The following is a 23,724-nucleotide window of genomic DNA, read 5'->3' on the forward strand; positions in this document are numbered from 1 at the left end:
AGTTAGCACTGTTGCCTCACAGCAAGAAGCTTCCAGGGCTGAACCTCACGGCTAATGGGGGTCTTTCTGTGTGAAGTTTGTATGTTCTCCCTGTGTCTGTGTGGGTTTCCTCTGGGTGATCTGGTTTCCCCTACAGTTCAAAGACAAGCAGATTAGGTAAAATACCTAGCCACTGGGGTTGCACAAGCCAGTGCATACTTTGTGCCAGTACCAAGACTGGATATATTGGGGAGGGTTGCGTCAGGAAGGACATCCAGTGTAAAACCTCTGACAAATTAAGACAGGTCTGCGGTGGTGACCTCTAACGGGAGCAGTTGAAAGAAGAAGAACTTACTCATTGTTCATGGTGGGTTTTTTTTTTTTTGCTTGTCCTTTATTGAAAGAGCCACAGTCTAGCACAGTTTGTTGGTTTTCATGCAGTAACACACACATTAAACTCAGTAATTAACTGATCAGCTGAGTCAGGTGTGCTAAAACAGGGACATCAAATTGTGCTTGATCTTTTGCATGACCACCGGTTGGTCTGGCTTGACCTGTTGCATACTGACCTCTAGTGGTGGTGGTGTAATCCCTGGGTCCGCCTTGACCTTGACCAGGATAAAGAATGACTAGATAGTTCAATGACCCTTGTCTGGTGTAGAAGTTGTTAATAACATGCTAATAGTCATTAGGCCAAGCCATTAGAACACACGTGAATAATGTGAAGAAGCATCTCTTATTCTTGTTTAATGCATAGGCCAACCAGTATAATAAAAGGAAGAAAGAAAGAAAGCACAACTTTATTCATTACACACTTGTAAAATTTCCTCTCTGCATTTATCCCATCTGAAGCAGTGAACACACACATGCACACACGTGAGCAATGAGCACACACACATACCCAGAGCAGTGGGCAGCCATGCTAACAGCGCCCAGGGAACAGTTGGGAGTTAGGTGCCTCGCTCAAGGGCACCTCAGCCCAAGGCCATCATATTAACCTAACCACATGTCTTTGAACTGTGGGGGAAACCAACAAGTCAAAACAAGAAATACACCATAGGGCCAAAAGTATGTGGACACCTGGCCATCACATCCACACAGTTGTCTAGAATCCTTATATGTTGTAGCTTTACAATTTCACTTCACTTGAACTAAGAGGCCCAAACTTATTCCAGCAATGACAATGTCACTGTGCACAAACGAGATCCATGAAGACATGATTTACCAAGGTTGGCAAGGACTTTCCAGGAGAGTAGAGGTTATTATAACAGCAAAGGGTGACTAAATCTGGAATTAAATGTTCAAAAACACATATGGGTGTAATGGTCAGGTGTTCACAATTTTTTTTTATCAGTCATATAGTGTACCTTCTAGTGGATTTTGGTGGCTCAGTGGGTTAAGTAGCTGGGTTAGTGATCAGAAGGTTGAGGGTTCAAGCACTGCCAAGCTACAACTGTTGGGCCCTATTGGCTCAACCTATCCACATTAACTCCACATAGAAGTGGGGGAATGTAAAAAGAAGGAGATAATATACATAAAATTCCCTCCTATGCCAGGACCTAATCTTCCCAGGCAGGCAGTACAAACCACTGCCTTAAGATGCTGATCTCTGTTTCCCTAGTCCCTGGCCTTTCACCTATTATAAAGCTGGGGGGCTAGTCCTCTGGTAACCACAAGAGTTTGACTCCCTACTTGCATCTGTATTGCAGTGTGCTTTGCCAGATGACAGTAGGTCGCATTTTTTTATGATGGTCTTTGGTATGACCCAGACCCACGAGTTGGCCTAGTGGCTGGCATATCCGCCTCTTGACTGGGAGATCAAGTTCTACTCGTGGTTGGGTCACACCAAAGACCATCATAAAAATGGTACCTACTACCGTCTGGTAAGGCAAGCTGCAAGACAGATGTGTGTGGGGAAGTCAAACTCTTGTGGTTACCAGAGGACTAGTCCCCCACTGTAACCCTAGCTGTATAGGTAAGAGGCAGAGGGCTATCAAAACGGAGATCAGCGCCGCACCCATATGCCTTAAAGAGTTGGTTAGTACTGGGACAGGAGACTGCCTGGGAAGACCAGATTCTGGCATGAGAGGGACTTTGACTTGACTTGGTATGACCCAACCACAAGTAGAACTCACAATCTCCTGGTCGAGAGGCAGACATGCTAACCATAAGGCCAACTCATGGTAGATAATGTACATACCAGTGTCCAATTTACAGTGAGGTGCCATTTTTAATAAATAGATAAACAAATAAATAAGTAAATAAAAGAGCAATCTAGAAACCTAGTAATCTTTTTTTCACATGATACTTTTTAACTGTAATTAGTGTACTGTCACATGCAGGGTATCCAAAAGACCAAAAGGAGGCAGCAGAGCGTTGCCTATTTAAAATCAAAGCAGAGCAAAACGTGGTCTCTAGGGTCTTTTGACATAATATAGAAGGTCTGGTATCACAATATATTATTCACAATATATTTATCAAATAGAATTTAATAGGATTTATTGTTTATGATGGTTATGATTTCAGTATACAACACCTTTATAATTTTGACTATATATTTAACCAAATGGTTTTTAATGGCAAAAATGTGAGCAAATAGACAGCAAGTATATGGTGGAATGTACTTGACACTAGCAGGGTTAGGTGGACAAGAGAGTAAAAATATTCAAATCTACAGCTAGCACTGAGTACAGGCACTGTGAGTAGTAATATAACAGATATGTATGATATAATGCTACCACAAAGCTTGTTGGTTGATTGTGCTTACCTCTATGACATTTTATAACCGAGATTTAAAAAAAAAGTTCAGTCATCTTACCCAAAAGCAATGTTTTTTTTAGAAGTGTGTTTCGATTCTTAAGTTGGGAATACATAAGTTATATAAAGTATATAGTCCACAAAATAGATGCTTATTGTTTATTTTGTGTATGCCATCCCAATATATAGTGCTAATTTTAATTGTCATTTAAGTGTACACTGAATTTTTGTATTAATCACGCCAATTTTGTTTCATTGGATGTTATCTTTGAAACGTCCTCATTAAATTAGCAACAAAACCTAATAACAAGGTTTGCATGATTAAATACATCTGGTCAGCAATGTGCAATTAAACTCTTTTGTTTGTTTTGATTTGTTTTTGTTGAGGCTCTTGTTGTTGTTCTCTTTATCTTTATTTCAGCTTTACCTGGATGCACATGTGATTGATTAGTATTCATCCAGTCCTTATAGACGCAACATATCCAAGCCATAACATATCTATATGCATGGTTTAAATACAGAAAGAGTAACAGGATGCAGAAAGTAGGAACATGGCACAGAAATGTGCAGAATCAAACTGGCAAGACTTCGCAATGCCTATGTGAAAAGAAAGGGGATGTAAACTAATGGTATCAACAGGTCACAGATTGGAAGTAAGTGTGTAATTAAGACTGATGGCTCCTAACCTGGAACCTCTGTGAACCTCATTGAGTTGTGCAAAAGAAAACTATTAATGCACATGTATGTTTCAGTTGTATCTGTTTCTCTTAGCACTATCTCATAACCACACACTGGAAACTGGATGAAAGATATGTACGTCTTAAACCAATTAATATTGTCAAATCTCCAAAGTTAAGAACATATCATCACTTAACATCATTTGTTAAGACAACTATTGTTATTGATTCTTTCTAAATTAGTATATGCATGGTATTACAGATGGGTGGCACGGTGGTGTAGTGGTTAGCACTGCCACCTCACAGCAAGAAGGTCCTGGGTTCAAGCCCAGCGGCCGACAAGGGCCTTCCTGTGTGTGATTTGCATGCTCTCCCCATGTCCATGTGGGTTTCCTCCTGGTGTGTCGGTTTCCCCCAAAGACATGCAGGTTAGGCTAATTGGTGGCTCTAAATTGACCGTAGGTGTGAATGGTTGTCTGTGTCTATGTGCCAGCCCTGCGATGACCTGGTGACTTGTCCAGGGTGTACCCCACCTCTTGCCCATAGTCAACTGGGATAGTCTCCAGCTTGCCTGTGACCCTGTAGGACAGGGTAAGTGGCTACAGATGATGGGTGGATGGATGGTGTTACAGAAAAAGTACTGTACAGTGCCTGCCATCATTACTAGCATCCCTTTTAACAAAGAGGCAGCTTTTTGGCAATAAACACTCAAGGTGGGTTTGGTGTAAAATGAAGGATGGCTATAATGAAAAGAACCTGATTCCAACTGTAAAATATGGTGGAAGTTCTGTGATGTTTTTTGGCTGTTTTTCCTCCAAAAGCCCTCCTTGCAAGGGTCCATGGCATCATGGACTCCATGAAATACCAGGATGTTTTAATAAAAATCTGGCTGCCTCTGCCAGGAAACTAAAACTGGGTCATCACTGGATCTTCCAGCAGGACAATGATCTGAAGTATATGTCCATATCAACACAAAATGATTAGCTGAGAATGGAATCAAGCTTCTGTCATGACCATCTCAGTCCCCTGACCTGAACCCTATTGAAAACCTGAGGCGTGAGGTGAAGAGGAGCATGCACAAGAGAGGGCCTCCAACCCTGGATGATGTGGAGAGATTGTGTAAAGAGGAACAGTCTCAGATGCCCTGCTCTGTATCTCTAACCTTATAAAATGTTATAGGAGAGACTCAGTGCTGTTTCACTGGCAGAGGAGGCTGTACAAAGTATTAAATGCAGGCATACCAATAATAGTGGCACATGAGGTTTTTTTAAATAATTATTTCTTGATGAGGAATTTGTGTCTGAATAAATTTATTTCAATTAAAGGTTGGATTTTTCTCTTTTTTTCAGCATGAGATGAAGCAACTTCACCAAAAGGTGGATTTTTTTTCTAACCCTTTTTACTAATCTTTACAGGGGGTGGGTTTGCAATAATCATGGAGGACACTGTATATAAGAAATATTAGAATTTACGCATTTATTATATAGCTATACAACTGCATTTCATTTACACGGAGGAGAACAGAGTGAGGTGATGAAACCAGCAGGAACCTTTTAACGAAAGAGGCATATTTTTAGGTTCAGTTAGAGCCTGGAGACAAATTTGTCATGTCCCTTTCTTCCTTTTTTGCACCAGCCATGGGCACCAAGATGGATATGCACATAGACTTGCTTTGTAATTGGAAAGACTAGAATGACTGGAAATTTCCATGCATGACACATTTTTTCTGTGTTTGTGCTGTACACCCTGATATAGAACACAGATTTTTTTTCTTTAGGCTGAACTGTAAATTTCCATATTTTCCATGACACAACCTTTTATTATCTTAAGAAATACTGAAAAAACTGTCTTTTTAACCACATAATCTCCTCAGATCAGTGGGTCCAGACTCACCTTCTTGTAACAACATGTTTGCAATTTGTTTGCTACAGTTAGTAAAGAATTCATAGCAGATACTGAATAATATTGCACAGAAGGTATGACTGGTTAATAAGCTGGGACATTAGGAGGTTCATTTTAGACCAAGTTCTAATCAAACCTTTGGAAATGTAACCAACCAACCAACCAAACAAGTCTGCATAGTGTGTATCATGTCACTTTAGGATTTTGTGAGAGTTTCTTTTACTTGTGGTTCAGTTAACTAGTTTTGAATCAATCATCTGTTAGAGGTTTGAACACATCTAAAGGTTAAAAAAAGCTTTGCAATTTAAAGCACATGCTGTTTTTTGCAGGAGCTTCTTTCTTTCTTGTTAACAAGCCAGAGTAGTTTTCAGCTGGTTTCACCTGTAGTACACAACATATTGAAATAATTCAGTTTCCATTGAAGTTGGAAACTTGGCATCATCTACGGCAGCTAACTGTTAAATGGAAATCATGATACAGTACTAGAGAATCAATACAGGAAATTCTGGCCTGGGGGCTGGCAGCTACTGCATGTCCTATTAACCAGGTACAAACATTAAAAACACAACATTAAGTAGGGGCCTTAGTTTCTGAATATCAGGAAATATTGTGTAACTAATATTGACAAAGCATGGACAATTTGCACAGACACAAGCACAATTTTTCTGGTACAATGATGAAATATTACTAATTTGGTTTTGTGTAAACAGTTGTTCCTGTGTGTGCTATTTTGTTATTCCCGAGACTTACTAATGCATATAAAAAGTATCTAAATAAAAAATGATCAATCTGTTTATCAGGCTTGCTTGCTTATTTATTTATTTATTTATTTGCAACCCATGCAGTAAAAGAAAGCTACAAAAAATAGATTTTGCTTGGTATGTTCTTCTTTAGTATGTTTGGAGGACTAATTTTGGGGTTTATGGAGTACAATAGACTCTGTTATGTGAAATATTAAGGCATATATTAATCTCTGAATGGGTTTGTTACAAGTAGTGGATTAGGTGATTAGGCTGCTGTTGGCGAGTCCCTATGGTCATTGTCCCAGTTACTGACCCTTTAAAAAATTCAAGTGCATTGGCTATCATCCACTACAAAAAGCAGTCATCCATTACTGTTTTTCTACTTCCTTCTTACTGCTTTATATGTAATACCATTCTTCCCTTTTCAGCTGCTTTAGTGATATTTCCCTATTCTCTCACTTAGTTAAGTTTGGCTGCTGGATTGTTGCCTAAATTAAGCTCAGACTAACTAAGCTCAGCAGTCTTGTCTCAGTAGAAACTGATTACCTATCTCTTTTGCTGTTTCTGTCCATCCGTAATGTTACAGCAGTTTCTGAACAAACATGGGAGCACCAAACCACTGCTGTAGTTAAGGTCAGTGTCAATCATCACTGGCGTTCCATTCACAGCAGATGCAGGAGCAGTTACAGGAGGAGAAAAAAGAGCAAAAGTGCAATCATCAAAGAGGCTGAGATGCCCCAGACATCCTGATGACATAGTACCGAAGGTGAGAATTTGTCAAGATTGTTTCACCCATCTCATTTACACGTGTAGGTACAGAGTGTACTGTATGTTAGGGTTAAGAATGAGGAGTCAGATTGCTGGTTGGTTCAAAGTTGAAATCCAAGTAAAGCCAAACAGATAAGTCTGTGATAGAGGAATGTTCCACGCCGGATATTTCTGTTTAAGTACATGTTGTGTGATAAGTCTGCCTATGTTGATCAACCGTTAAAATACTGAGATGATGGATTCAAACCAAGATTGTATCTGTAAGATCGCAAACCCCCCATGTGAATTCTGTAGCCCGTGTCAGTCCTGGGGTAAAGAATATTGCTCTTTGCGACCAAACTGTGTTAAATCCATAAGGGGGATTATCTCTACTCAGAGAATTCCTCCTTTAATTCGCGCTGTGTTTCCAGACTTTTGGCGTTCAGCACGTTTAATCCTATTTTCTCCACTACACTGACGTATTTTTCATGGCTTTGATTTTCTGGTTGGTCTGAGTGGACTGCATAAACTAAATGTGAGAGAGAAAACATGGTCTCGCTGCTCATGAAATGATTAATTCTCCAAGAAATCAACAATCTAATAAGCTCTGGTAAGATGTCTTTATTTATATGAAATAACCTTTATGCAGCTAAGTTATTAGGGGGATTGTCCCACATTTGCTGTGAGAAATGAAAGGCTCCATGAAAATTTTGACAGTCTGGCTGGTATAAGCATTTCTAATGACTTACAGTATGAGAACCAGAGGGAGCAGATATTTATTTCTTGTGGTTATTGAAATTGTGTTCACAATTGGACGAGTCTAGTCAGCATAAATACAAATTGTTTGGTTTTGTTGGGTGACAAGTGTTGAATTTTATGTGTGGGTGTTATAGCCGAAGGGCAGTAACATTGATGTACTGGTCTATTTTGCAAATGGTTGATTTCCAGTAAGACATCCAATGAAAATAAAAGAAACATTATTTATTATAGATAATTTAATTTGGGATGATTTTAATTTGTTTGTTTGTTTGTGTGTGTGTGTGTGTGTGTGTGTGTACAGTACTGTGCAAAAGTCTTAGGCACATGCATAAAAAAATGCTGTGGACCAAAAATTGCTTAAAAATAATGAAATGAAGCGTTTCAACATTTAAAAAAATACTATAAAGAGCAGTAGGACATAATAAATGAAGCAAAGTCAATATTTGGTGTGAGACGACCCTTTGCTTTAAAAAAAAAAACAAGCAGTTTCAGATACAGTGAGTGCAGTTTGATAAGGAAATGAGCTGTAGGTTTTACTGAGCATCTTGCAGAACCAGCCACAGTTCTTCTGGACACTTTGACTGTCACACTCACTTCTTAATTTTGCAGCAAAACCCAGTAGCCTTCATTATGTTTTCTTTTTTAATCTGAAAAGTGCTCTCTTATATAATATGCTGCTCAGATACAAACTTTTTTCCCCCTGTAACATTCAATTTTGTGCTGGAAAACGAACGTTTGGACTCTAAAATGTTTTTGTACTGACTCGATAATGTAGAAATCATAAAACAGAAATCTATTACAAAGTTTGTATGAAAAAAATAGGGTGCCTAAGACTTTTGCAAAGTACTGTGTATATGCTATTCAGTAAAAGCAGACTATACATTTTTATGCTGAATGCAATGGTTTTAGTTTTGGCTTTTGTCATTTATAGCTTTTGTCTTTCATGTTTCATTGGCTGGATGAAAAAAATTCTTCATTGTAAATATAAGAATTTAAGAACATAAATTCTTTTAATTTTTTTTTAAAATATCTGTATCTCAATTACCAGACTTGCATGTTTGGTAAGAATTTTGTGGCAGTTTGAGCTTTAATAAATAGATTAGCTTGTCTCTGCAAAGCAGGCAAAATTATCCATGAGGTACCAGGCAGAGAGTGATTAAGCATTTAAGTGAAAACATTAAGCCCCAGTGGTCCAGACCAAGCACTGGGTGAGCTTTTAATTAGTACAATCACCTCTGACCTGACTAGCAAAGAAGCAGCTCAAGATGACAAAGCCAAACACGGTTTTACTACACACATGTGCATACATTCCCAGCTAATTCAAGCAAGAATGCTCATAATTCCACATGCTATTCTCATACTAGAACATATTTATGAGGATAAAAACAGTCACTCCTTTCAAATGGTGTCAGGCAGATTTGGTGGATTAAATGTCATGATTAACAGAGTAAAATTTTAACAGAATAGAGGTTTGTTTGTTTGTTTGTTTGTTTATTTATTTAAGTAAAACCCGTGTCAGGAATGTGGGTTTGTTCCTTCCTTTGTAAAGATCAAGAAATTTATGATTGTGTTAAGCTGTTCTGTTCAGGCAAATGAAAAAGAAGCAAAAGTCTTTCAAATAATCACAACATCCTGCCAAAAAAAAGTATTACCAGAATGTGAATTATACACAACTCTAAACCATGATCCTTGCCCTAGATCCCTGCAACCTTAATGATTTGAGTTGACTGGTTTAGTAAATGAACTCCTAAAGCAGGCGACACGGTTTCATGTTTAAATGCTAACCTAGACAGCAAATTCACTTTTTTTTGCAATGAATAAATGAATCTCAGAAATGACTAAGGCTTGCATGAAAACATACAGTTCAGTTTGACTTCTTAGGCCCTGTCCACACGGCAACGGATTCAGGTGAATCTGATAAAATTTTTTATCGTTTCGGCCTGGTGTCCACACGGCACCGGCGTTTTGGGTGCCTCAAAATGATATTTTTTGAGAACGGGTTCCAGAATGGAAAAATCTGGCAACGGCGCTGTTGCGAAGTCGTCTGGATGAGTAGAACGGATTTGTTTACAATGATGTCACAACCACATGACTAGAACAAGCAGCACTCTTGCGCGCATCATTCGTAACAACAACAGCAACAATGGATAAGAATCTTTATTATTGGATGAGAATCTTTTGAAATTGTTTACACATTAACCTGACTGACCTGCCAGACAGACAATTTACACCTGCTTTGATGAACAGAAAGTACAGCCTTCCACACAAAGCAACAGTTACCTGACTATAATGGAGGCAGAGGGGAAAAGGGTCAGAAGACCCTTCAACAGACTGTTTTGTATGAACCACTGCATTGCATTCACTTTTGTATACAGCTTTTCTTTTAAATAAACAAGTAACTGAACCATTTCTTGAATTTCTTTTTTTTATTGGATAAGACTGCTTTTCAAAATGTTCACACACAATATAAAAAGTTATATAAATTATATAAAAATGCTTTTCAAAAATGTTCACACACAATAAGAAAATTAAGTTATCGTATATAAAACTATGCACACTAATAAAACTAATTTGTACACACAGAAGGCATGATTTCCTCGCGTAGTCGCAGCCATCTTCTTGTTGTTGTGTGTTTGTTCCTGTGAGTGCTTCACGCCGGGTAGAAGAAGGGGTTTATGCGCATGCGTCCTACTTCTTCTATTGTTCTGGTGTCTCCGATGGGACCGTCTTACAGCGCACGTAGAGGTGTGGCATGTGTATTGCATAGTTTTCAGCAAGCATTGCATTGCCATATGTACCTGATATTTTACTGATCCATTGCCCATGTGGACGCGATATTTTTTTTACCCGCTAAAAAAAAATCTCGTTGCTGTGTGGATGTAGCCTTAGACTTTCATGAAGCAGTCATCAACTGCTGGCATGTCTGTTGCATTCCAGGGGAAAAGTGGGGACTGATACCCAGTTACACACTGAAAGGGGATGCTGAGTAATGGAGTGAGTTTTTTTCTTAGGAACCAGCCAACCTCTTGGTAGTCATGTTTTGCTTGGCCTGTAGTTGATACTCTGAGGTCAGACCCCCAAAGTCTCAATTGAGGTATTTCACCTGACGTCACAGGGTCACGTGACGCCCCGGTGTCCGCCATTTTGAAGGTCAAGCTAGCTAATGTCAACAACATAGTAGCTAGTATGTTACTGTAGCAATGTTTACGTTCAGTCATTTGGATGACTGTTAAAACCTTTTAGTCTCAAGTTTTTCCTTTACTGTATTTACTAGTTTACTGTAATTATGATCCGGCAGCTATTTACACTGGATCCAGTGTAAATAGCTGCCGGAGCGCGCTCCGGCTTGCTCCCCCTCAAATTAAGCAGCGCGCTCCGGCTTGCTCCCGGAGTGCTCCGGCCGAGGTTCTGGAGCGCACTCTGGCTTGCTCCCCCTCAAATTAAGCAGCGCGCTCCGGCTTGCTCCCAGAGTGCTCCGGGAGCAAGCCGGAGCGCGCTGCTTAATTTGAGGGGGAGCAAGCTGGAGCGCGCGCCGGCAGCTATTTACACTGGATCCGGTGTAAATAGCTGCCGGATCATAATTACAGTAAACTAGTAAATACAGTAAAGGAAAAACTTGAGACTGAAAGGTTTTAACAGTCATCCAAATGACTGAACGTAAACATTGCTACAGTAACATACTAGCTACTATGTTGTTGACATTAGCTAGTGCTAACAGCTAGCTGCTAGTGCACTGCTACAACACAGACACCGACCCTAATAATACAGTTCTTGGTCATTGCCTGGTAACAGCAAATTTATAACGGGCCATGTCTCAACAGACTAAGAAGTTATTTCAATGACATTTAATAACATTTTGTTTATCCTGAGGACCGAAAGTAAATGAAAATGTGAACAAACCTTAGCTGTAATAAGATGGCGACCACCGGCTTCAGGGACGACCCACTGATGTAGGCATGTTACCCAGCTTGACACAAAATATTTGTAGGCATCTAAACTCTTATACGCTTTCAGATCAATACCTGTGTATGGCGATGGGTTTTTAACGACATAGGTATACAGATCATGTGGGCCGAAGTCAGGTAAAGACGAGGGCTTCGTGTACTTCCGTACGTCAGTGAACAATCCTGGTGGAAGCAGGTAAACGTTGTTCTCTAAGCCTGCTAACCTCAATTTTTGCAAATACCTCTCCCTCTGCTCGCCCTGTAAATGCCTTACAGTGGTGCTTGAAAGTTTGTGAACCCTTTAGAATTTTCTATATTTCTGCATAAATATGACCTAAAACATCATCATATTTTCACACAAGTCCTAAAAGTAGATAAAGAGAACCCAGTTAAACAAATGAGACAAAAATATTATACTTGGTCATTTATTTATTGAGGAAAATGATCCAATATTACATATCTGTGAGTGGCAAAAGTATGTGAACCTTTGCTTTCAGTATCTGGTGTGACCCCCTTGTGCAGCAATAACTGCAACTAAACGTTTGCGGTAACTGTTGATCAGTCCTGCACACCGGCTTGGAGGAATTTTAGCCCATTCCTCCATACAGAACAGCTTCAACTCTGGGATGTTGGTGGGTTTCCTCACATGAACTGCTCGCTTCAGTTCCTTCCACAATATTTCAATTGGATTAAGGTCAGGACTTTGACTTGGCCATTCCAAAACATTAACTTTATTCTTCTTTAACCGTTTTTGGTAGAACGACTTGTGTGCTTAGGGTCGTTGTCTTGCTGCATGACCCACCTTCTCTTGAGATTCAGTTCATGGACAGATGTCCTGACATTTTCCTTTAGAATTCGCTGGTATAATTCAGAATTCATTGTTCTATCAATGATGGAAAGCTGTCCTGGCCCAGATGCAGCAAAACAGGCCCAAACCATGATACTACCACCACCATGTTTCACAGATGGGATAAGGTTCTTATGCTGGAATGCAGTGTTTTCCTTTCTCCAAACATAATGCTTCTCATTGAAACCAAAAAATTCTATTTTGGTCTCATCCATCCAAAAATTTTTTCCAATAGCCTTCTGGCTTGTCCACGTGATCTTTAGCAAACTGCAGATGAGCAGCAATGTTCTTTTTGGAAAGCAGTGGCTTTCTCCTTGTAACCCTGCCATGCACACCATTGTTGTTCAGTGTTCTTCTGATGGTGGACTCATGAACATTAACATTAGCCAATGTGAGAGAAGCCTTCAGTTGCTTAGAAATTACCCTGGGGTCCTTGGGGACCTTGCCGACTATTGCATGCCTTGCTGTTGGAGTGATCTTTGTTGGTCGACCACTCCTGGGGAGGGTAACAATGGTCTTGAATTTCCTCCATTTGTACACAATCTGTCTGACTGTGGATTGGTGGAGTCCAAACTCTTTAGAGATGGTTTTGTAACCTTTTCCAGCCTGATGAGCATCAACAACGCTTTTTCTGAGGTCCTCAGAAATCTCCATTGTTTGTGCCATGATACATTTCCACAAACGTGTTGTGAAGATCAGACTTTGATAGATCCCTGTTCTTTTAATAAAACAGGGTGCCCACTCACACCTGATTGTCATCCCATTGACTGAAAACACCTGACTCTAATTTCACCTTCAAATTAACTGCTAATCCTTGAGGTTCACATACTTTTGCCACTCACAGATATGTAATATTGGATCATTTTCCTCAATAAATAAATGACCAAGTGTTATATTTTTGTCTCAATTGTTTAACTGGGTTCTCTTTATCTACTTTTAGGACTTGTGTGAAAATCTGATGATGTTTTAGGTCATATTTATGCAGAAATATAGAAAATTCTAAAGGGTTCACAAACTTTCAAGCACCACTGTACGTCGCTGGATAGTGAAGGTGTTTTCTGCATCTCGCTCCTTTTTCTTTTATGTTTTTCGTTTGTCGCCTTCCTCGCATTCAAACTGATTCGAGCTGTGACGTCCAAAATGGCAGCCTAACGATGCATTACATGACTTGGTCACGTGGGTGAAAAACCTCAATTGGGAATTGGAGCTCGCTATCTGAAATGCTTTCAGGGGTGCCAAATTATCCGAAAATGAGTTCAATTACTTCAGCTGTTTTGAAATTTGTTGGCAGAGCAAGAAGGGATATTAGTTATCAGGACCAATCTGTGGCTACTAGGATGGGTTCCTATTGCTATGTGTGAACGAATATTGAGCAATGGAGAGTGGATCAAGTTTGTAGAATGATAAGATTACATGCACATTTGCTTTTGCACATGTGGAACATGATTTTATGCACTTGTGAACATCCAGCATCATGGATTCCCTCCAGTATTTGGTTCTAGGTAGTTGATGGGTCTTGGTGAGGCCTGGATGTCCTGTGGTTGCTGACAAATGGTCCCCAAGTGATTAGTTTTGTTGCAAATGTTAGGGGGCACATACATTTTGTTCTCAGGACCTTGCAGAGGAGTGGGATGGGTTTCTTTGGCCTGAGGGATTTCTGTATATACAGTACATCCCAAGTGACACTCCAAAAGATAATTCAGGGAGAATGGACTCTGTGATTATAGGTTTCAGAGTTGAGCAACAAGCTGAAAAAAAAAACCCCATCAGTCTCAGTGTTCTTAGAGCAGGGCTAATATGAAGAAGAAAAAGCTTTTGCTTATCACATGTATATTCAAGCACAGCAAAATTCCTCCTCTGCATTTAACCCATCTGAAACAGTGAACACACATGCATGCATACGTAAGTGAGCAAGGAACACACAAACACACACACACACACGCTACTGCTGGGGGTTAGGTGCCTTGCTCAAGGGCACTTCAGCCATGATACAGAGGGAGGGGAAAGTGTTGTTCATTCACTCAACTCCCCTCACATTTTTCCTGCTAGTCCCAGGAATCAAATCGGCAATCCTTTGAGCCTAAGGCTGCTTCTCTAACCTTCAGGCCATGGCTGCCCACATATATGATAAGGTGAAAAGAATGTTGCTGATATAATTGATATAACTGATCTCAACTAGACAGTGATGCAAAAGTAGAAACCTATAGCATACAGTTTAGGAGGGTCTAAGTATAGTTCCCCATCTCAGAGCCATCTAAAGCTACCACAAAAAGGAGTGATGGGTCAGGGAGATTAAAAAAAAAGTGGTAGGAAAGGCCTAACTTGGTGTGGATGAAGAACTGCCAATCTGTGTATGCTATCACAGAGGAGTGGCAGGAGTACTGCAACCATCTATGGAATTTTGTGAAGCCCAAGAATTTTTGCATGTTTTTTATATGTTTAGAGTTTAGCCACTCAGTATCAGCATGCACCTTGGATTTGTCTATCGAGAATTTGCAAAATGAAATTCACACTCTCCTACCTGCACAAAAAGTAGTTATTTATTAGTTATTTATTATTTATTAGTCTTTGATGGATACATTAATGTGTTCAAGATGTTTCCTTTTGGGAAAGAAAATATATTAAAATGTTGTCTATGAGCATGTACCCAAGGACATCATTCATGAATGCCTCAACAATTGAGGGCACATTAACCAAATCATATGGCATGATGAAATAATTATAGTGTCTGGAAATGGTCCTGAAGGTGGTCTTCCAATCATCTTCTCTACCAAATATGAAGTGGCAATCAAAACAATAATGGCCAATGGATCAAAACCTTGTTATAATGAAGAGACTTGTGTACTCTGGTGTATTCTGCTACTGGGAGTATAATGTTTACAGCAGAGCCACCCTTGGTGAACAGATCTAAGGAGAGAGGTCAAACAAAGAGACATCCTAAAGCACTGCATGAAAGGTACAAAAATATGTAGTGTATTTTGCCCAAATTAAACTCCTGGGTCTCATCTCCAGAGTCAGGTCTGAATGGTGTCTGCAGATGAAGGCCTGTTGATCAGACCACCCTCATACCCTGGTAGGTCTTAGCCCAAAATGGTGACAGGGAGCTAGTTTTGGGTTTGTGGGCTCATCAGATGGAAGACGAGTGGTGGGGTCATGTGGGTGTGTTTCAAATACAAGAGACTCACATTCCTCACCTCCCTGGAAACATTATAACAGAGTATACCATTTATACAGGAGACTCCATCAGATTCCTGATCTTAAGATTCATGAAGAACAATGCAAGTTCTGACCAGGCCATGGAAAATGGACATGCTCTTTATTCATGCCGGGTTTGTGAGGGGTCAGTAGAGGTGCTAATCTACATCATCTACAGTGGTGCTTGAAAGTTTGTGAACCCTTTAGAATTTTCTATATTTCTGCATAAATATGACCTAAAACATCATCGGATTTTCACACAAGTCCTAAAAGTAGATAAAGAGAACCCAGTTAAACAAATGAAACAAAAATACTTGGTCATTTATTTATTGAGGAAAATGATCCAATATTACATATCTGTGAGTGGCAAAAGTATGTGAACCTTTGCTTTCAGTATCTGGTGTGACTGCCTTGTGCAGCAATAACTGCAACTAAACATTTCCAGTAACTGTTGATCAGTCCTACACACCAGCTTGGAGGAAATTTAGCCTATTCCTCCGTACAGAATAGCTTCAATTCTGGGATGTTGGTGGGTTTCCTCACATGAACTGCTCGCTTCAGGTCCTTCCACAACATTTCCATTGGATTAAGGTCAGGACTTTGACTTGGCCATTCCAAAACATTAACTTTATTCTTCTTTAACCATTCTTTGGTAGAACAACTGTTGTCTTGCTGCATGACCCACTTTTTCTTGAGATTCAGTTCATGGACAAATGTCCTGACATTTTCCTTTAGAATTCACTGGTATAATTCAGAATTCATTGTTCCATCAATGATGGCAAGCCATCCTGGCCGAGATGCAGCAAAACAGGCCCAAACCATGATACTACCACCACCATGTTTCACAGATGGGATAAGGTTCTTATGCTTGAATGCAGTGTTTTCCTTTCTCCAAACATAACGCTTCTCATTTAAGTAAAAAAGTTCTATTTTGGTCTCATCTCATTATCTCCAGCCGCTTTATCCTGTTCTACAGAGTCGCAGGCAAGCTGGAGCCTATCCCAGCTGACTATGGGCAAAAGGCAGGGTACACCCTGGACAAGTCACCAGGTCATCACAGGGCTGACACATAGAAATCCATTCACACCTACAGTGGTGCTTGAAAGTTTGTGAACCCTTTAGAATTTTCTATATTTCTGCATAAATATGACCTAAAACATCATCAGATTTTCACACAAGTCCTAAAAGTAGATAAAGAGAACCCAGTTAAACAAATGAGACGAAAATATTATACTTGGTCATTTATTTATTGAGGAAAATGATCCAATATTATATATCTGTGAGTGGCAAAAGTATGTGAACCTCTAGGATTAGCAGTTAATTTGAAGGTGAAATTAGAGTCAGGTATTTTCAATCAATGGGACGACAATCAGGTGTGAGTGGGCGCCCTGTTTTATTTAAAGAACAGGGATCTATCAAAGTCTGATCTTCACAACACATGTTTGTGGAAGTGTATTATGGCACGAACAAAGGAGATTTCTGAGGACCTCAGAAAAAACATTGTTGATGCTCATCAGGCTGGAAAAGGTTACAAAACCATCTCTAAAGAGTTTGGACTCCACCAATCCACAGTCAGACAGATTGTGTACAAATGGAGGAAATTCAAGACCATTGTTACCCTCCCTAGGAGTGGTCGACCAACAAAGATCACTCCAAGAGCAAGGTGTGTAATAGTCTGCGAGGTCATGAAGGACCCCAGGGTAACTTCTAAGCAACTGAAGGCCTCTCTCACATTGGCTAATGTTAATGTTCATGAGTCCACCATCAGGAGAACACTGAACAACAATGGTGTGCATGGAAGGGTTGCAAGGAGAAAGCCACTGCTCTCCAAAAAAACATTGCTGCTTGTCTGCAGTTTGCTAAAGATCACGTGGACAAGCCAGAAGGCTATTGGAAAAATGTTTTGTGGACGGATGAGACAAAAATAGAAATTTTTGATTTAAATGAGAAGCATTATGTTTGGAGAACGGAAAACACTGCATTCCAGCATAAGAACCTTATCCCATCTGTGAAACATGGTGATGGTAATACTATGGTTTGGGCCTGTTTTGCTGCATCTGGGCCAGGACGGCTTGCCATCATTGATGGAACAATGAATTCTGAATTATACCAGTGAATTCTGGTCCATGATTTCTAAAATGAATTTCAATTTTTGATTCGTCAGACCTTGGGACAATTTTTCACTTCGCCTCAGTCCATCATACCATTGTAAAAGAGCTTGGGCCCAGAGAAGGTGGTGGTGTTTCTGGATATTGTTTATTGTTTCTTGCATACAGAGATTTCTTCAGATACTTTGAATCTTTTAATGATATTATGTACCATATATGATGTGATCCCCAAATTCTTTGAAATTTTACATTGAGGAATGTTATTCTTAACTTGTTGCACTTTTTGCTCATGCAGTCTTTCACAGAACGGTGAACCCCTCCCGATCTTTACTTCTGAGAGACTCTGTCTCTCTGGGATACTTTTTATACCCAATCATGTTACTGTTCTGTTACCAATTTACTAATTTAGTTGTTTTTTTTTAGCATTACACAACTTTTTCAGTCTTTCGTTGCCCCATCCCAACTTTTCTGAAACATGTTGCTAAAATCAAATTCAAAATGAGCATATATTTAAAAAAATAAATAAAATTTCTCACTTTCAACATTTGATATGTTGTATTTTCAATGAAATATAGGGTTTCCATGATTTGCAAATCTTCACATTCTGTTTTTATTTATGTTTTACACAGTGCCCCTACTTTTTTGGAATTGGGGTTGTATATAGATTTTGGGGTATCTGGATCGCTACTTTGTGTAAGAGTTTTGTCCTCATTCTTAGCATGAAGGCAAAACCATTTAAGATGGCCACTCATGGATATCTTAAAGATATGCACCTACCAAAAAAGTTTTAAGCCTAAGAATCACTGTATAAGGCATGGGAATAGCCCATACAAGGCCTAGTAATGTCACTGACATGAGGTGGGTGGGTTTGTAATTATTAACAGGTTTGCTGAATTCGAAGTCTGAGACTGTGAACAGGGATATACTGCTTGTGAGTCTTGTGAACGATGTGGTTTGTAGTTTACAGGCTACTTGGTAATCATGAGAAATGTAGTTTGTAGGTTCAGAGGCAGGTGTCAGAAATAGGTATGGACCATTGTTGGTGTGTTGAAAGTGTCACATGTCTTTCTGACACATCCGGGTTAACGTACTGTATTACTGTATAGCATTTACAATTACTGAAAATCTATTCAATAGGTATGATCACTGTCTTCACTTGCTGTGGGAAGGTAATATCTTAATTAACGGATTCAGACCTGCTCAAGCACCATGTAATCCACACAATATTGTTCCATCTATAATAAGGCATGATTATGTAGAGATCAGAGCAGGTGGGTGGGTGGAGCACAGAAGTACGGCAGGCCAGAACTGAATTCAACAAACTCTTTTTATTTACAGCTTTTCAGCTTTTCACACTCTCCCAGCCACACACACACACACACACACACACACACACACACACACACACACACACACACACAAGTCTTCTGGTTGGGGAGAGAGCTCCCTTCCTCTGCTCTCTCTCTCCTTTTATAGGGTGCAGTCACTGGGAAAGACACACAAACACAGGTTAACTAACATCAGGTGCAGTGATTCTGCCACTTACCTTCCCTGACTCCGCCCTCCGTTCACAGACCGACGCTTGACCATGCCCCCGCTGCCACATACCCCCACCGCCCGACTCAGGCCGGGGAGCTGTCCGGCCTGCAGCTGACTCCCCCCCCCCTTGACGGGAGAGGAAATTCGCCACGACCATCTGCGCCCCCGGCCTGTGGACCACCTTGAAATTAAACGGCTGGAGTGCCAGATACCAACGGGTGATCCGCGCGTTGGCATCCTTCATGCGGTGGAGCCACTGGAGGGGCGCGTGGTCCGAACAGAGGGTGAAAGGGTATCCCAGTAGGTAGTAGCGGAGGGCAAGGACCGCCCACTTGATGGCCAGGCACTCCTTTTCTATGGTGCTGTAGTGGCCCTCATGCACCGACAGCTTCCTGCTGATGTACAGCACTGGACGATCCTCCCCCTCCACCTCCTGGGACAGAACAGCCCCCAGCCCCCTGTCCGACGCATCCATCTGCAAAACAAAGGGGAGAGAAAAGTCAGGGGAGTGTAACAGTGGCCCCCCACACAGTGCAGCCTTTACCTCAGAGAAAGCCCGCTGGCATTGCTCCGTCCACTGGACCGGATCTGGTGCCCCCTTTTTAGTGAGATCAGTCAGCGGGCTGGTGACGTCCAAATAATTAGGTATAAACCTACGATAGTAGCCAGCCAGCCCCAGGAATTGTCTCACCCCCTTTTTGGTCTTGGGCCTCGGGCAGGCCACAATCACTGCTGTCTTATTAATTTGGGGACGCACCTGCCCATTGCCCAAGTGGAAGCCCAGATACCGTACTTCCACCAGCCCAATCGCACACTTCTTCGGGTCGGCTGTGAGACCTGCTCGCCTCAGTGACCTAAGGACGGCCCTTAGGTGTTGTAAATGCTGCGGCCAGTCATTACTATAGATTATGATATCGTCCAGGTATGTGGCCGCATAGGTGGCGTGGGGGCGGAGGACCCTATCCATAAGCTGCTGGAATGTAGCAGGCGCCCCAAACAGCCCAAAAGGAAGTGTGACAAACTGGTGTAAGTCAAACGGTGTGGAAAAGGCTGTTTTCTCTCGGGATAATGGAGTCAAGGGGATCTGCCAATATCCCTTTGTCAAATCCAGTGTCGAATAAAAACGAACCGTGCCTAGTCGATCAAGCAACTTGTCAATACGAGGCATTGGGTACGCATCGAATTTAGACACCACGTTGACTTTTCTATAGTCCGCACAGAACCAGACCGACCTGTCGGCCTTGGGAACCAAGACCACCGGGCTGCTCCAGTCACTGTGGGACTCCTTGACAATGCCCATGTCGAGCATGGCATTGAGTTCTTCCCGAACCACCTTTTTCTTGTGTTTGGGCAGCCTGTAAGGGTGGCTGCACAAAACCACCCCTGGGGGCATCTCAATGTGGTGTTCTATGAGGCGGGTGTGGCCGGGCAGGGGCAAGAACACGTCCGAAAATTCGGTCTGCAGCTGGGCAACCTCTGTGAGTTGGGTCGGGGAGAGGTGGTCTCCACAGGGGACCGGAGTGGTAAGCGATGTCAATGTTCCCTTTTGAACCTCCGGCCCCAGCTCCGCCTTCTCCGGAACCAATGACACCAATGCCATGGGGACCTCCTCATTCCAAAGTTTTAGCAGATTGAGGTGGTAAATCTGTAGCGCCCCACCCCTGTCCATTCATCTCTCCTCATAGTTGATGTCCCCGACTTGCCATGTGACCTCAAAGGGTCCTTGCCACTTGGCGATCAATTTGAAGCTTGACGTGGGCAACAGCACGAGTACTTTATCTCCCAGTGCGAACTCCCTAAGGCACGTGCCCCTGTCATACAGGTGGATTTGCTGTTCTTGGGCCTGCCGCAAATTCTCCTGGGTTAGGTGTGTGAGTGTGTGGAGTTTTGCGCGCAGGTTGATAACGTATGGAATTTCGTTTTTGCTCGTTGAAGGTCCCTCCTCCCAATTTTCCTGCAGTACATCTAGAATGTCATGTGGCTTACGCCCATATAATAATTCAAATTAGGAGAACCCCGTGGAGGCTTGTGGGACCTCTCGCACTGCGAATAATAGGGGCTCGAGCCATTTATCCCAGTTGTGCACGTCCTCGCGTACAAATTTTTTAATTATGTTTTTGAGGGTGCGATTAAACCGTTCGACTAAGCCGTCCGTTTGTGGGTGATAAATGCTAGTGCAGGTCAGCTTAATTCTCAGTAACCCATACAGTTCGTGCAGTGTGCGTGACATAAACGTAGTGCCTTGATCAGTCAGAATCTCTTTGGGGATTCCAACTTGGGAGATGACGTGGAGGAGTGCTTACGCAATACTATGTGCTGAGATATTGCGAAGAGGCACTGCTTCCGGATATCGCATTGCATAGTCCACCAGAACTAAAATAAAGCGATACCCTTGTGTTGACCAATCTAATGGCCTGACGAGATCCATCCCAATTCTTTCGAACAGGGTCTCGATTAATGGCAGGGGGCGCAAAGGCACTTTTGGAATGGCTGCTGGATTTACTAACTGGCATTCGCGACATGCCGTACACCACCTACGGACATCGCCACGAATCCCTGGCCAATAGAACTGGGCCATTATTCGGGCTAGTGTCTTATCCTGCCCCAAGTGTCCAGCCATGGGATTAAAGTGAGCCGCCTGGAATATAAATTCCTGGCGGCTCTTTGGGATCAAAAGCTGTGTGATCGGCTCCTTAGTCTGAGTGTCCTGCATCACTCGGTATAATCTATCCTTCATAATGGAAAGATAGGGGAAGGACGGGGTGGCATTTGGCTGTAGCATTTGCCCATCAATTACTCTCACTTGGTCACCGCAGAGTCTCATCTCGCGACTGTTCTAACGGGAAATCTGCGAGGGATTCCCCGAGAGAGGGAGGAGGAGCCTGCTGCTCCTCAATCTGACGTGGTGATGACGTAGACGGCTCTGTGACAGCTGCTCCCACCAATGCCACACTGGGACCTCCCCCTGCTGAACTATGGCAGGCCCCACTCTTCACTAAATGAGTCATTAATTCCCGAAATCTCGGCCAATCAGTCCCCAAAATTATCGAGTGGGTAAGGTGAGGATTAACTGCCGCCTTTACTCTAAATTTCTCCCCTCAAAATAGAATGTAGACTGACACTAAAGGGTAGTTGTGAACTTCCCCATGCACACACACAACACCTTTACCAATTGTGCTCTCCCCAATGCCTCGTCTTGCACCAGGCTTTGGTGGATTGAGATCTGATTACAGCTGGAATCCACCAAAGCCTGATATGTATCCCCTTGGATACTCAGCGGTATGCGATACACTCCGGCCCGATTGAGGGCGGTCCCTGGCGCGTCAGGGATCCGGACCACCGTGCCCACCTCCATTGCCGAGCACTGATGCTGGAGGTGCCCCGGCTCCCCGCAGCGCCAGCAAACCGGCCCAGGCTCTCTCTCTGCACTGGTGTTCTAGAGCTCACTCACCTGAGGGGGGGCAGAGACAGACACGGAAGTGGGAAATGGTAGGGCACCGCGGGTGCGGCGGGCCGGCTGGGGTGGAGCCGGCCCCCGCCTCCGTGGTGGGGGAATGGGGCAAGGATGAGGAACAGAAGGGGAGGGGGAGAGAGAGAGGAGAGGGGAGAAGAGGAGACATGCTGTCCTGCCATCGGAACAGCCGCCAAATGGTCCTCCACCAGCTCAATGGCCTGGTCCAGCGATGCCGGGCGATGGCACTGGACCCACTCCACTGTTCCATTGGGAAGTTGGGTGATGAATTGTTCCAGCGCCACCAGATTGGCGATTCCCTCGGCGTCGCGGTTGTCGGCCCTCAGCCACTGCTGGCAGGCGTCCCGGAGTTGCTGGCCAAACGCGAACAGCCGGCCGACCTCCTCCAGGCGCAGAGCGCGGAAGCGCTGCCATTGTTGCTCTGGAGTGCGCCCCACATGCTGGAGGACGGCCCGGCGGAGGTCAGCGTAGACCAGCCGACTGTCGGTGGGGAGCTGTAGTACGGCCAGCTGCGCCTCACCCGTTAGCAGGGGGAGGAGGCGCGCCATGCGCTGTTCCACTGGCCAGCCCCAGGCCTCTGCTGCCTGCTCAAAGAGCGCGAGAAAGGCCTCGGGGTTGTCATGCGGGCCCATCTTTGTTAGGGTGAGGTGGGGAGGGCCCGCGGCGGTGGAGGTGGTGGACCCCGCCGACGTGAGTAGGTGCTGGAACGCCTGGTGATCTTCCTGCTGCGCCAGCACCAGGGCCTCGGACCTTTGCTCCTGCTCCTTCCGGAGGGTGACCAGCGCCTGGTGCTGGCTCTGTTGGGCCATGGCGAGGGCATGGATCAGGTCCTTGAAGGGGGAGGACTCCATGAGGCTGTTCTCCTCTGTGCTCCGATCCCGGGTTCTGGCACCACTGTAGAGATCAGAGCGGGTGGGTGGGTGGAGCACAGAAGTACGGCAGGCCAGAACTGAATTCAACAAACTCTTTTTATTTACAGCTTTTCACACTCTCCCAGCCACACACGCACGCACGCACACACACAAGTCTTCTGGTTGGGGAGAGAGCTCCCTCCT

Source organism: Neoarius graeffei, chromosome 4 (assembly GCF_027579695.1).
Source record: "Neoarius graeffei isolate fNeoGra1 chromosome 4, fNeoGra1.pri, whole genome shotgun sequence".
NCBI lineage: Eukaryota > Metazoa > Chordata > Actinopteri > Siluriformes > Ariidae > Neoarius > Neoarius graeffei.